At 27.1% G+C, this 16362-nt stretch overlaps 1 protein-coding gene across 1 annotated transcript in view; it reads right to left on the bottom strand.

The window, feature by feature from the left end:
• LOC129959518 (plexin-A2-like) overlaps positions 1–15640 on the bottom strand; it is a 667102-nt gene extending 651462 nt beyond the window's left edge. Inside the window, exon 1 of the mRNA XM_056072386.1 lies at positions 15551–15640. The gene's annotated coding sequence lies outside the window, so the exon portion shown is untranslated. The remainder of the gene's footprint in view (positions 1–15550) is intronic.
• Positions 15641–16362: the final 722 nt, after the last annotated feature.

Here is a 16362-nt window from a genome sequence, read left to right on the forward strand (position 1 = left end):
TTATGTAACATAATTTGCCATTATTATAATTATACAGTAATAATAATTATATCAATAAAGTTATCTAATATTGTAACTGGGTATCATTTCAATTATTATCAATTGCAAGCATAATTATTATATATTATATTATAATTTGATATAATAATAAATAATTATATAACTTGGCATTATTATAATTTTACAAAAATAATGATAATAATGATAAAATTTTTGACTATTGTAACTGACATTCATTTTAATTATTATCAATTACAAGCAAAATTATTATATAATTTAATTTTCTATAATATTCAATTAATTAAATAATTATATAATTTACTATTATTATAATTATACAAAAATAGTCATAATAATTTCTACTATTGTAATGGGTAATCATTTTAATAATTATCTATTAGAAACATAATTATTATATAATTTTAAATAGTTTTATAATGTTATTAGTATGCAAAAATACTTATAACAATAATAAAATTAAGTCTATCGTAGCTGTAATCATTTTAATAATTATCAATTACATATTTTCTACACTTAGTGAGTACATTAATAAAATTAAAGAAGGCCCATTACTCATCGAAAAAGAATTCTGCAATTTTATGAATAGATGGCGATAGTAAACATATGAAAAGCGACGCGGCAGTCAATCCTATTTTTTGATACTATGCCAAGAATTAATCTATACTCGCGAAGAATCTTTTAGACGATACAAAACCATTTTCCACCATTGATCGGAGTCAGATACCGTCTAGATCGAGGGCAAAGAATCAAATAGCGTCATTGAAAGACGAAAAGAATTAATATTTGATCCTATCATAAACCAAATCAAATAATATTTTTGATGTTGTGGATTTAGAGATCAAGTATTTTCAATGTTAACTTAAGAGAAGAAAAAGTCAGGTGGTGAAATATTAGGATGTGTTTTGCTTTTTCACGCTAAAATGGCTTTTCGAACTCTTGGATTATAAATATTTAAATTCAAGAAAAAGTGAGCTATAAATTTTTTTTCAAATTTCTTCTTTTGTAAAATGATGTTGAAGAATTGGAAATTTGAAATAAAGTTTAAATTAGTTGAAAATAGGAATTTAAATAAAAGCTTACGACAGAAACTTACGTTCAGAAGAAAATGAGTTTAAGTCCATTTTTTTTATCTATTCTGATTTCTGTAACTTTTAATGGAATAAACAATTTTTTTTATTTAATAGTGAATTTATAGGAAATGTTTTTTATTCTGGGCCAGTATGCATAAATAATAATTTATATTTTATGTTAGTTAATGCTTATTATGAATTAGACCCATAATTTTCGAAATTTCTATTTTCTTGATTTAAACGCAATGGATACTAAGTGACACATTTGATACCAATAAAGATTTAGAAATTCCATTTATTTAATAGTGAATTTACAGGAAACGTTGTTTTTAATAGGCTAGCATGTATACATAATAACTATTCTTTCTTATTAGTTAATGCTTATTATGAATTAAACCCTTAATTTTCAAAATTTCTATTTTCCTGATTTAAACGCAATGGATACTAAGTGATCATTTGATACCAATGAAGATTTGGAGATTCCGTGATAAAAAAACAAAATATCTGAAAAACGATAAGCAATGGACTATAGAATATATTTTATAAGAAAACTATATGTATAAACAGGTTATTAATATTTTACTATTATTTGATATGCTAATTTCATCAATATAGTTTTCATTAGATTTAATTCAGTACAAATAATCATTTGGAACGATAATCTACGATTGAAAATGGTTTGTTCCATCTCTTTGTTTGATTAAATTAATTCATTTGAATTTATATCCTCTTCTGAATCTACAAAATGACTATTCTTGAAAAACCCTTGAAATTTTGAGTAATGCTTAAATGCCGATGATAACACCTCTACTATCATCTCCTCACCAAAACTTTCACACCACACCAGAGGGAGGCAATTTATCAAACGAACGATTTAATGAACGTGAGTCTTGCACACACTCACGCATGCTCATTAGATCTTGCGTTCATTCTCGTTATTTCTCGAATTCTGCATTCTCTGATTCGACTAGATCTCTTTTTGTAACAATAATTAAAAAAATTAAAGCGGAATTCAATTATAAACTAATCGCTTACAATCATGCTACCAGGTGTTGGCAATAAATGATATTTTTTACTCCGAAACCAGATGATTTAAGTGCAAACAACTTGCAGTTCATTTTTTACTAATTTAATACGAGTGAAAAATAAATAGGAAAACAAAAATGTGATTTCTTCCATTGTGTTCGATATTTTATTGTTTATTGCTTTTTAGTTACCAAGGCAACATCATTAAAAGTGTGATAAGCCTGAACTATCGAATGTTGCTGTCTTATTTTTTAAAGCCACTTGTTCTATGAGTCAAATGTCGAATTAAAATTACGAAGTTAGGATTAATAGCAGATGTATTAACTATTTAGTCAAAATAGCCCTCGAAATCGAATTATCTATCGTTATGATAAAATTTTAAATCCGAATGATACCGAATTTTTTAATGATACTATATTATCTGTTTAATTATTTCCATAAAAGCCATAATATAATAATTATAAAGACCTATAATAATTATTATTTTAATAATTTAAAAATATAATATTATAATCCTCCACAAAAGAAAAACCAATGGAAGTAACCTCCATGGAACTTTTTCGCACATCCTCCAGTAAAGGCCTTATCCTTCTTGTTTGCATAAAAATGTGTACCTTGCGAATGGCTTGCATGGCTTTGGTGAACAGTAGTTACGAAATATAGATGTTTGGTATAAATGTAGTATTTTTACTGAATCTATAGTATGAGTATGCATTTTGGACAACATTTGATTGACCTATTGAAACCAAAATATGATACGTAACTGCAGATGTAGTGACAAAATTAAGATTCAATTTCATATATTTCAGTCGCTATGCTTTTGAGTTATCGCATTTATATGCTTATGAGAGAACAGACTGATAAAAAGTCAATCCCACGATAGATTTTGTTCCTAATTTGAGAGACATCCACATTTTAGACGCTAAATATGTGTACCAAATGTTATCCATCTAGCTCGCTTCATGGCTTGCATGGCATTGGCGAACAGTAGTTACGAAATATTGATGTTTGGTATAAATGTAGAATTTTTACTGAATCTATAGTATGAGTATGCATTTTGGACAACATTTGATTGACCTATTGAAACCAAAATATGATACGTAATTGCAGATGTAGTGACAAAATTAAGACTCAATTTCATATATTTCAGTCGCTATGCTTTTGAGTTATCGCATTTATATGCTTATGAGATAACAGACTGATAAAAAGTCAAACCCACGATAGATTTTGTTCCTAATTTGAGAGACATCTACATTTTAGATGCTAAATATGTGTACCAAATATTATCCATCTAGCTCGCTTCATGTTGTGATTATTATGCTAACTTATATTCGGATAGACAGACTTTCTCAGTGTGGATTTTGCTTAACATTTGACAGAAATCCGCAAATCCGTCTAGCTCAAAGCGTTTTGAGGTATCATAGAGATAGACATAATGCCAAATATATGTTTTGCGAACTTAGAGAGGTCTGAAACCTAGTGATTCATCAAAATCTCGAGTTTGAATTTTTTGACGATTAAATTACTTCCGTTTTCTTCCTATACGAGAAAGTAAAAATTAAGCACACATTTCTCTATTATTCAAAATTATTCAATAGTTTAGATATAAACTATTGAATAATGTTTACTTAATCCTTAGATAAGAATTTTCTTTAATCAAAAATAATTTAATACTCTTATCGCTGAATTGCAGAATCTTTTACGTCATTAATTAAAAGAAAATTAAGCGAATTAAAAACTTTAGAACTTATACAATTTACTTTAAAACGATTATATTTCTAAAAGGTTTGTTATCATAATTATTGCTTATTATTAATAATGATATTATCACAACTATTATTTTGAATTTTTAAAATAATATTTTGCGAACTAATCTTTTTATCATGGAAATGCAAAATGCGGATTAAAAGCTACATATTCATCGTTTACTTTTTAAAAACTTCACATCATCTAGAAGGATACGCTTATTGAATGTCACAATATTATTTTATTATTTTTTCAATATATTTAACTTTTTTTATATAGATTTTAATCCTCAAAATTCCTTTTAGAACTCTTTTAAGTAATTTCTTTTCATAGTAGATATATATAAAGCTCTAGTAATTTATAGTAATTAATCATATTTTTTTGGATTAAATTTGTTTTAAAACATCATGAAAGTAAGTATTAGCCTAGAAAATAATTTTATTCAGACTCTCAATTTAATATAATAATATCTCTTAATTCTTATACAGAATTGTAAATTATCTGTGAAACTATATTGTTAAATGAGTATAGGGTTTGCGAACTTATTAGCCTGAATACAGAATTTAAATGTGAAGTGTAATGTATATTAAAGAATTAGAACTTCATCTGTACCAAACTTTGATTACAATTATTTTCTATTCGAGTTTGTAGCATAAAATTTGCTCTTATATTTCTCAAATTTTAATTAAGAGACTTTAGAGTCTTAAATGATTTGTTAACACAGATCATCCTTTTTTATGCATATGCATTTTATGTAATTAATAGAATTAATTAATATTCATATATATTATTTTTGATATTTCAATTTAAAGCTATTAAGTCTCATTATAAATTATTATTCATTGTAGTTACTCAAACTTTTTTCACTGAATTTTCAAGATTTTCGGCATTCTTGTACAATCATAAAAAAATACAACATCGAAAATTTGATGAATATTCCTATTTTATTTCCATGGTACCATTGAGTATCATCTCTGGAGTTCAAAAGTATCATTTTTGGAATTATTTCTGTCTAGAAACATACTAATTCAAGATCGCAAAAAGCTAGATGGATGACATTTGGTATATGGTTTTTATATTTACATTGTATATTACCATCAAGTTTTGAAAGAAATCTGTTTTCGAGATTTCTGTCTGCTGTTTCGCTTGCATTTATATTCCTCTCAAATCCACAATGAGCTAGTTCTGTATAAAACTATAAACTTTAAATCACTGCAAAATCTTGCAATAATTCGACATCGGATTGTTTGCTGCTCAGATGACAATTTTTGTACTTTTTAACAAAATAACTTAAAAGTGCAATTAGCTAAATGGATGGGTTTTAGCATATAATCTTTACCACAGAATTATAGACCATTGTCTAATTTTGTTCTAAATTTTATTGTCTCCCGACATGACATGATGTCAAATGGAACATTCCCGATGAACTCCGGATCTCAGTTCCTAAAAGAGATATGATCATAAATCTTGCATTTACCAGAGCCTTTATCTAGAATCTTATATTGCCAAATTATCACTAAATTTGTCACCAAGATCGAAGGGATTATTGAACCATCGAAGGGATCGAAGGGATTAATGTATGAATTAAAAATATTTATAAATCTGTATTTTTTGAATGACAAAAATTTCATTACAGAGAAGCAACATTACGGATTGGCAAAAATATATTGAACAAATATATGACACAATCAAAAGGAGATATTCGAACAAAAAAAGGGGTCCGCCTTGCTTTTGTTCGAATTTCAGTTTCATATTTAGCTTACTTCTTACAAGTTTAAATTCTCATAATAAAATCCTAACATATGCTCATGGTAGATAATTAAACTTATGTACTATCTTTATATTTTAGAAAATGAAGCTTAATTTGCTTTCATATATATTTCATCTTATTAATAAAATTGTTCGGCTTTATTTTTTATCACTTTTTCTTTTTTCATTTTTATACCCGATTTTACAGTTTCTGAAAATTTAAATATTAATTAAATGAATTGTATTGTTCTTGCTGGTAAAACACTGTTTATAAGAAACTCTGCAACTTGCATAACAGGTATTGCTAGAGCTTCGTTTGAAATACATTACCAACTGAAGAAGTGTATCAAAAATGAAGCTGATGTTCCATGAAATCGAAATTACTGTTTTTCATTTGCAAAATCACATTGACAAAGAAAATGAAGTTTAATTTGCTTTCATATATATTTCAATTGTTCGGCTTTATTCTTATGACTTTTTCATCTAACGATGAATTACTATGTTTTAGGAAACGAATTTAATTTTATTATCTTTTATTTAAGAATTATCATATCACAAACAATAATCTCCTGTTAATTTATTGTTACGTACATTTTGAATAAAACAATGGATAATGTCATATTTCAATAGCAGTAAAGCAAAACGTGCAATTTGTTTCATGTAAAGGTATTCAATTTCAAAGAAAAACAGATCCATTGTTAATTATTAAATTTAAATTCTTTATTCCTGTGAAATATTTAATACTGAATTAATGATTTAGGAAATAGAAGTATTATTCAAAAGATCTCTACGCGTATATAAGGAAAATTTAAAAAAAAATCGAAATTTATGATATTTTGCTTCAACGACCTTAAATTTAATCTGACAGATATATGCAATTTATTACAATGTTAAAACAAATTACTGTAGTAAAACAGCTTAATTTCGACTGAAAACATTTTCCATTAAAAGTTTCTTTTATCTTAGTTCTTTATTTAACAAAACATATATATTGCATTGTTGATTTATTTTCATAATTAAAAAAAAATATGCAGTATATTATCACGATAATCACTACTTGTTTCTCAAATCAAGTATTTTCAAGCAATCTATTTTCCTGTTATTGATTACTTTTACTATAGTTCATTTCAGAATGTCACTTTTATAACTTTTGGATGATTTTACTCTTCAGAGGGGTGATACGAAGAGTGGCTGTCAAGGATTCTTTGTTAAGCATATAATTTTTTTAGATATGTTTTCCCGATGATGACCTTCTATTCGTTTTGGATGGTTTTATTGTATATTAATTTGAAACTTGCATAGCTCAGCCCACGTAATTGTTAAATAGCGATATAATGAACATACTTGTGGTTATCGAATACGCATTAATGGTTGAGGATCTGCCTGTTGTGAAAGGCAAAAAATATAAAGGTGGGGTTATGACTTTGTCCTAGGAAAGTCACGTAGAAAGATTATCATCCACACACACACACACGCGCGCGCGCCCGCGTTTTTTGCATTCTGCTCAAATTTTTCTTTTTAGCATTTCTTATAAATAATTAATGATTATTTGTAAGTAGTGCAATTATTTTCAATCACTCTCTAAATTAAAATGCACCTAAAACTAAGATTTATCACCCAATAATATTATAAGGAATATGTAATATCATTCCCCTAAATAATCACTCTCATGTTGGGAAGAGGGATTTTCAACGATTATTGAAGGTTCTGGAAAATGCAGCAATATTGATTTTATCTCTGCTGGGAATCTAGATTTGGAAAATTCCTTTCTCTATCAGAAAATCAATATAAAGGAGAGGGGCTAAAGCTATCCTGATTCTCTCTTTGGAGTGATTATCGTAGGGCGAGCTCTCTAGCTGCGCTTTTTATCTGCTTGCTTTCTGCAATTCTATAACATGCCTAGGCTGTATTTTATTTCTTGTGCTTTCTTCAGGAATAAAGCATCTTCTCCCATTATCCAACGTATCAGGATTCTTTCACCGAACAATAACCTCAAGAAAATGGCAAATTGGTCTTCGACTTATTTACTAAAGATAATTAGTAAAACGATCAGAACCATTACTAGTAAATCAATCATGATTTTAGACTAGAAATAATTAATCAGAAATTAAAGCATCGCGGCTTCTTTTGAAACGATCTGCTTTAAACTACATTTAACATCAAACGTATCATTCCATAATTCACGTAATTCGGATAATATCATTGTATTTAACATCGGCAGAGTAAAGCATTTAAATTCTTAATCCAAGCGGTACATAACGAGCGTTATACATGAGTGATAACTAACGCATTTGTGGCCATGAGAGTGACATCCTGATTACGAATCATGAATATTATACTAGGACTCAGAGTAGAGCACCGTCTGCACTAGTATAATGTTACCCGAGTACATAAAACTATGAATAATATATACCGCGTCCGCGAAAGGGTTAGACTGTAGCTAGAGTTAACGTGAAAATTGCAATTTGCCCTGTGCCATTCAAAAATTTTGATTTTCAGCTTCCGGTATTGAAGTAGGTCAGAATTTCGGCTTGCCCAGAAACCGACTGCAAAATAGCAATCAAGTTATTTCGACACCGCAGTTCTTTGATTTCGAAATTTACTGAAAACGGCGCAATTTCAGTTGACTCTGTTGGATATTCAATCTTATGCGGGATATTGATGGAAGAAAGAAAATAAAACTATTTCCGGTGATAACTTTCGTAAGAAGCCGTATGTATTTCTCTCTAGACAAATACGTTGAAAAATGGGGAGGGATATAATATTTTTGATGTCTTGAGTGACATTTTAAAAACAAATTGCAATGTCCAACACGTTGCGTAAAATTGAATTGAGATTGAATTTTAGTGATGAAGCAAGATTTTATTGCATAGAAGATTTCAAAATTATATTTTTATTAGGAATCTTTTAACTTTATTACCAAATTATTACAAAAAATAGAATTTTTATTTTCTCTGCTTAGACGAGTATAAATATAATCTTAATTTACACGCGTATCAAAATGATATGAATTTACGAATGATATTCATATCATCAAAATGATATGATATATCGAAACATTAATATCAAATGATATTAATGTTTCGAAAATGGCATACAGAATTACTTATAAATATGATAAGGGTCAATATAAACAAAATTCTTAGAAATTGAACTGTCTGGTGAGAATAATTTAAGTATAAATTAACGACTATATGAAATAAATACTTCAAAAACATGAATAAATTACTTATAAATACAATAATAAAGTTAAATATGGATAAAATTGCAAAAAAAAAAAAAAAAAAAAAAAACAGTCATTTCAAAGAAAATTACTTCATTGACAAATTCAACTTGTTCAAACTGCTCTGTTAGTTTCAAACATATTCATATTTTAGAAAAATCATATTAGTTTCTTAGACATGATCATTCAAAATTTTTATATCCTAATTCTTATAATTTCTAATTGGGTAGTTTTTTTCAAAATTTTTCTACCTATATCTATGTTAAGTACCATTCTCATAGCAAAACATATATTTCTGGTTATATAATACTGTTTTCAAATTATTTATTGAATCAGCTTTTTAACTGCTGTTTTGAAATTAAAAAATGAAATTTAGAGAACTATAAAGCAAACGAAGTTATCTTGTATTTAACAATGCTTGAACTCCAAATTTCATTCTTCCATTAGTTAACCCTTTAAAGGGCCATTTTTTTCTAGTCATATTATGTTAAAATATTTTTAGGCTTGAAATTAAAATAAGAAAAGGAATTCATTTAGCTTATTAGATAAATTTAATTTGATTAATTAATTAATTTGGTTAATCAATTAAGTAACAAATCAAGACACATCATTTTGTCTGAGATAAAGAACTGAAGCATCTAAGTTTTAGACTTACTAAAAAAATTTGTCAGAACTTATGCCATCCTACATAATTTCATACACAGATTGATAAATTTGGTGGGAAGCAAACTTCCCACGACCCTAGAAAGGGTTAAATAAAAAAATTTACATTTACACAATTTAGAATGATAAATTTAATGCTTTTTTTTTTTGCTTCGTTATTACTCAGGACATTAGAACAATATTTCATTATTTTTTTTTAACTATTTATCAACATAATTTCTAACTAAACGAAATGATGTTTTCTATTCATTAACGAATAGTTTGTAATTAATTATCAATACACTTATCAATTAAGGCTCCAATGAGTTTGGTATTTATAATAACTATTTGCTTAATCATTGAACAAATTATTAATGATATTTCGAATCTTCTTACTTCTATGGTAATTACTCTAACCCTCTACTCGTAATGTGTAATTAGAACTTAAAGAAAATCTGTCGATTTTGTCTAAGAATATTAAAAAAAAAAAAAAAAAAAAAAAAAAACATGAATTTAAATTAATTTTTCAGCCCCCCCGCCTTTACATTCCAGAATTTTCAGCCTATTTCAAATCTTTTGATGTTTTTGTACCACATTTTGCAGCATTTAAATACTTGTAAAATTTTCAAGAAATCCTAATCAATTTAACAATACTTTGGAATTAATTACCTAAGAAGAATTACGTTTCTCAACAGTCACACCAATCATTTATTCAATCTATTTAATTAATTATACGATGTAATTTAAACAATGCAACTGGGAAAGAGGTTCGAAAACTTAAATATTTAGATCACAGAAAGAATCGGTCGCTTTTGAAATGTAAAGAGTTAAATTTCATTACCCATGGCATTTAAAAGAGTAGATAAATGTTTCCAATGCTACTTTGTATGAAAGTTTCGTTTCGTTTAATTGTATTAACGTCCCGTTTTAAAGGAATACTAGGGATATTTTGCGACGGACCTCGTAATTTTGAACCGAGGTCAGATAAGGAGGACGACATTTGAACTTGAACCCTCTACAAACTTTTGCACCATACTAGCAGGAGGATGTTTGACCCTCAACTCGACGGTTCTTCAGTGGAATCGGTTCTCGAACTTAAGACCCTCTGGTTCCGAAGCTGAAACTTTGCCCCCGTCCCGTCACTTTGTATGGAAGATATATCCAATTATGAAAGAAATTTTAAGAAATTTTTTCTAGAACATTTCTTATTTAGAGTGAGTTATTTAACATGACAACTGAAGAAGAGTATTTTTTTTTTCGCTCAAAAATGTTGGCAACAATGTTAATAAAAGCATCGATAATGAGCTACATTTCATTTGTCGCTGCAAAAAATGCATGAGATATTTAGAATAAATTATTCAAAATGATTTCTAATTAGGCTTTGTATCGCATAACACCTTACAAATGCTATTAAAAATATTTTAAATTATAATTAGAATTGGACAAAATTTTAATTTTCGTAAATAGGTTATAAAATGAGAGCTACCTATTGCTAAATAGAATATGCTTTGGGAAATTAAATTAAATAGCAATTAATTCAAAAATCAACTAGAGATAAGTACATAATTTTAGATGGTAGAATTTTCTAAACAATGCAAATGATTATGTTTTTTTAGTCAATAAATGCATTTCTGAAAAAATTACGAATTCTTAATTTTTTTTACTGTTCTACTCTCCCAATAATCGAATGAAGTAAAATATTTTTGACATAAAATAATGTTAATTTTTAATATTTAATTTTTTTATTAAAATGATCTATTTTTCTGCAATTAATGTTGACTGAGTAACTAAACTTTGAATAGCTCCCCTTTAGACGATTTATACAGTTAAATTTTTAGGTTTCCAGGTTAATATTAATAGATCGTGTGAATGATGATATACATTAATGCGTAATTGAGATTAAATTCCTTGAGATTGCTTATTATGATGATATATGTAATATTTAATTATTCGTTTTAACGAGATGTAATATGCTTCATATTTCAAATGCTTTTAATTTACTGTATGAGGTTCACTTTTTAAATTTTAAGAATGAAATTTTGTAATAAATTTTTCATTCACTTTATTTAGTAGTATAGTTCTGAAATTATTTCTGATGACAATAACATTTTTTAATGAATCTAGGGCTTTTAAATATCAATTAGTGTATTAGTCTAAATAAAAATTGATTTCACAGATTTAGATCTATCTGAAATAATTTTAGAAAATGAATGAACATAATTTAGAAAATTAAATGTTAAATTCCTTGATATTTCTAAAAAGGAGTCACGAAATATTTTGAAAACTAGAAAGTAGAAAATAACAAAAATAGCACCGTTTTATTAGTTTAGTAAAAGGAAAAAAAAAACATTTTTTTGAATAACTAAGCAATATTGAAAATAAAAAAAATGAAAATACATTGTAATCACGAAAAAGAAATTCTTGGATATCCGTTGAAAAATAAAATATAATATAAAAGAAATTAAAATGTCATTTTTTAAAGTATTTTTACTTAGAAAAATAATTAAAATAAAAAAAGAATAATATAAAAAATAAAAGCAAAAAAAATTATTGGAAATATTACTAATACAAATTAGAATATTTACTGTTCTATTAGAATATTACATATTTAAGTTACGCACAAATTATAGGATTCATTCTCAATTCTATTCGCTTTTACTTAACCCTTTCAACATTGTTGTGATCCAACCGGCCGTGCAAATTTTATATTGGCGGAAGAGTTTCTGTTTCAATTTTATATTGGCGGAAAAGTTTCTGTTTCAATTTTATATTGGCGGAAGAGTTTCTGTTTCAAACAATGCATGCAGGCTGTAAAACGAGATATTAATAAGGGTGTCCTCGCTTTACATGCTTCACATCGGGTTTGCAAACGAAATTTACCTCCACTATGCAAATCACAAAACCGGTTGGGCCGGATTACTACTGAAAGAGTTAATGATTTTTATAACGGTCAATTATACTTCTACAATTTGCTCTCAACTCCAGATTTTTCATTAAAATTATTTTTCCTTTGCAATATATTGATAAAAGTGCTTTTTCAAAACAGTTTACATTTATAATTAATCATTTTATTTAACTTTTTATAATGTATAACTGTGGAGAAATTATGAAAAAACTACTAAATTAATTTCCATCTTAATTATTACCTATTCCGCGTTAATTTCCGAATAATTGCTTCGGCATATTTGCTATAGAAAATTATTAATTTCGAATATTTTCTATAGAAAAATATTTTAATGGGGTCATTTTTCTCCGATTCTTTTTTTCATTTTCTGGCATTATGACTTCTATTATTTCAACATTTTCTAAAATTATGACTATAATTATTTCAAAATTTTCTAAAATTATGACTATTTTATCTGGACGATTATCTAAGTATTTAGAGAAGCCTGTTTCACGATGGGATTTGTCAAGTTTGTGGTTTCAGTTAGGCAGTACTCTAACTGACAAATATTTACAGCTAGATATTATCCTGGTCATTACATTCGGAAATAATATCATTGGATAGAGAGGAATCGGCAGCGACCGTTTCGTTTTTCAAATTTAAATCTACTAGATTACTTCCTTTGAGGTTACTCAAAAAACAAATTTTACAAAAGAAAATCTAAGAGTATAATAAGTTTGATTACTCGAATTTATATGGCATAATATCTGTTATTTTAACATTATGAAAAATCTGGAGATGAAAATTTTTTTCTGGGATCATTTTTGTATTTCAGCCGAAAGAAGTCAATTATAGCAAATATTGAGTGAAACGATTTTTATTTAACGCTTATAAAACTGATTATTTATTTTAACTATTTGTTACATAATTTTTAACTTTGGGAGAAATTATTTATTATTTATTTATTATCTACTGCAGAAACTGATTGTTATTTTATTATTTTTTATGCACAATCTGAATATCTATTATATCTCTTGATATTTAAGCAATCAAAAATTGGAATATTATTTTTAATATCGCTCACGCACTTTATTTATTCAAATGCTCAAAATTATTCACTAAATAAATTTATATACGGCCCACATTTACTTTAGCAGCTATTACTCTGTCAGAAAGGGAAATTTTTCGGTTTAAAATCGAAATGTGTGAAGATTTTTTTTTCTAAATATGTTTAATAAGACTGAGGGACAATATAAAAATTTGGAATTCGCAATTTTATCATTACTGCATTTATTGACTCGAAAAACAAAAAATATAATTATTTACTTTATGTATTGAATTTTTTCCAATTTGAAAGTATGTGGCTATATTTAGCGGTTTAGAAGTACTCTTTTGGATTCCAATTATAGGGGACACCCTGTATACTGTATTAGCTTAATATGCTCGAAAATTGCATTTTTTTATGAAATGGAATGATAATTTGTATCAGAAGAATGATAATACATTTTTCTATGACTGATAAGAAGTCTTATGATTATATATATAAAAATCATCAATACAAATTTTGGAATTTTCAATTTGTGAAAAATAATTAATATTTTTCTTTATGGCATTAATTAAATTTTTTAAAATTCGTTCTAAAATTTATTAATTTCTTCTTTACATAATATTACAAGAAGTTTTAAATTAAATATAAAAAGATATATAAAACTTTATTTTAAAAATTATATAATAAGTAAAGATGAATTTAAAATATTTTATTTCTTCCATTTAATAAAGGATTAGATTTGAGAATTGATTTTCAATTCTTGTAATCATTTTTATTTTTCCTTCATTCAACTTTAACACTTATATATTTCCCCCCATTTTTAATGGTTAAACAGTGTTAACAATAAACAATAAAAGGCAGTATAAAACAAATTACTCACAATTAAAGAAGAAATATTGAATTTGTCAATTTTCATTTCATTTAACGAATATAATTTTTTTTTTAAATTTCTTTAACAAAACCAAAATACAATAAAAATTAAATGAATAATGTATTTTTTATCTATATTTTTATACAATATAATTATTAAATTTTTATTTCATTTTAAAATGTTCAGAATTTTTAAAACTTAAAATGCGACAACATATTGCCCCAATACCACATATGTTTGATCGAAAGCTATGCAAGTTATAATGAAACAATAAATATTTGTAGTTTTAAAAATTGTTAATTAAATGAAATACAAAGCAACATTTTCGAAAGAAAAAATGGAAAAATTTAATACCTTCAAGTCACATATTTTTATAATTAGTTTACGGATAAATAAGCCTATAGCTGAAAAGCAAAATAAAAAAAAATTGAAGAAAGGATGCGTGCGTGTCTGATGAAATTACACGTTCTTTAATATTATTATACATAATAAATACTAATTTAAAGTTTTATTAAGGCAATTACTATAAATATACGAAATTATAAATTTTCATAATGCAATTTTAAATGAACAAATAAGTTAAAAAATTCCCGAATTTGCACAGGTCCAACATTTCCTATTTTAGTTCAAATTTATGCCACAAGGCGCCGAGTGGCCACTTATTAAAGATAAAAAACAAAAACAAAGGGACTGGAAGACTCAAACATTTTTGTTTTAGTTTCGCAAGAACAAAAAAATGAAAACACAACAAAAAAATTTAGAACTAATTTTGTTATTTTTTTAAGCAGCGAAATGTATGTCATTTAGGAATATTTTAATATATCATAAAATTTTTAGTTTTCAAATCATGAAACAAAAGCGTTTTTGAAATGTCCGAAATCTGAAAACTGGATTTTTTAACGTCTAAAAAAAGCTTTAATTTTTAATATTTGTAGGAAAATGCGTAAGTATTATTTTTCTGGAAAGATTCCAAAAAATTTAATTCTCAAGTTTGATGACAAATATCATATATACCGAAAATTGGATTCTATATATGTGGATTTTTAAAGAATAGAAGATGACAACCATTTTTTTAAAAATTGCAAAAAACTTCAAACAAGAATAAAATATTTTTTCGTCGATTTTTTGTAGCATTGGATGATTCTGCGAGTTATATTTTCAAACTTATTTCCCTAAAAAACGGAGCGCTCGAAAGAGCATTTGAATGCATAAGGCATTTATGTTATTCGTAAGGGACTTGCATATAGAGTCAAATTTCATTGCCACTTACCTGTGAAGATATTACTCATAGAAGTAGAAGATCTTGCGGAAAGGGGCCCTTTGGGCTGCTGAAGGCAAGACAAATTCTGGCTCGCAGAATGAGAAGGCCCCTAAGACAAGACCCCCCTCCCCTACAGCGCCTATCGAGCGGTACCGATGGTGGCTCCGTCTAGTGGTAGAGGAGCGCGTTCACATTGATCTGGATAGAGGCCAGTATTCGGGAATCTCACGAATGAGAGGTCACGTGACTGAGAAGTTTTTCGTTTGGTTTCGAAAAAGAGAAAAACGAGGAAAATAGAAAAAAAAGAAAGAAAAAAAAAACAACCAGAAATAGATAAAAAAAAAAAAAAATAGGAGAATTGAAGGGTTTTGGGGTTTGTTAAAAACTCAAGGGAGTGGCGTTGGAATTTTTTTTATCCATTGTTCGCTACGTTTTAACTGTACCCAGACCCAGTTAAAGGAAATTTCGAGGCATCTCACGTAGGATACTCTCTATATTAAGACATGAATGGGCTCCACTAGGTGAGTTCCCATGTTGGGACTGGAGAAGTGACTTCTGAATAGGGTCCCCTCCGCTTTTCTAGGAGCTCTGGACTTAAAGAGACTTTGCTGCTTTAACTTCACTTCTACTTCAAACCCTTCCGTCTCTTTGTTAAAAAAAATACACACAATTGGAAATAAGCATGCCAAAGCAGAAAACACTTAACTTCATTTAGAATGTAGCATTTAAAAGGAGATATATTTGAAAGTGTTTGTGGGGTATTTAATTTTTATATTAGTAAATTATTTTGAAGTTAAAATATCGTCACTTTTATAACAAAA

Source organism: Argiope bruennichi, chromosome X1 (assembly GCF_947563725.1).
Source record: "Argiope bruennichi chromosome X1, qqArgBrue1.1, whole genome shotgun sequence".
Lineage (NCBI taxonomy): Eukaryota > Metazoa > Arthropoda > Arachnida > Araneae > Araneidae > Argiope > Argiope bruennichi.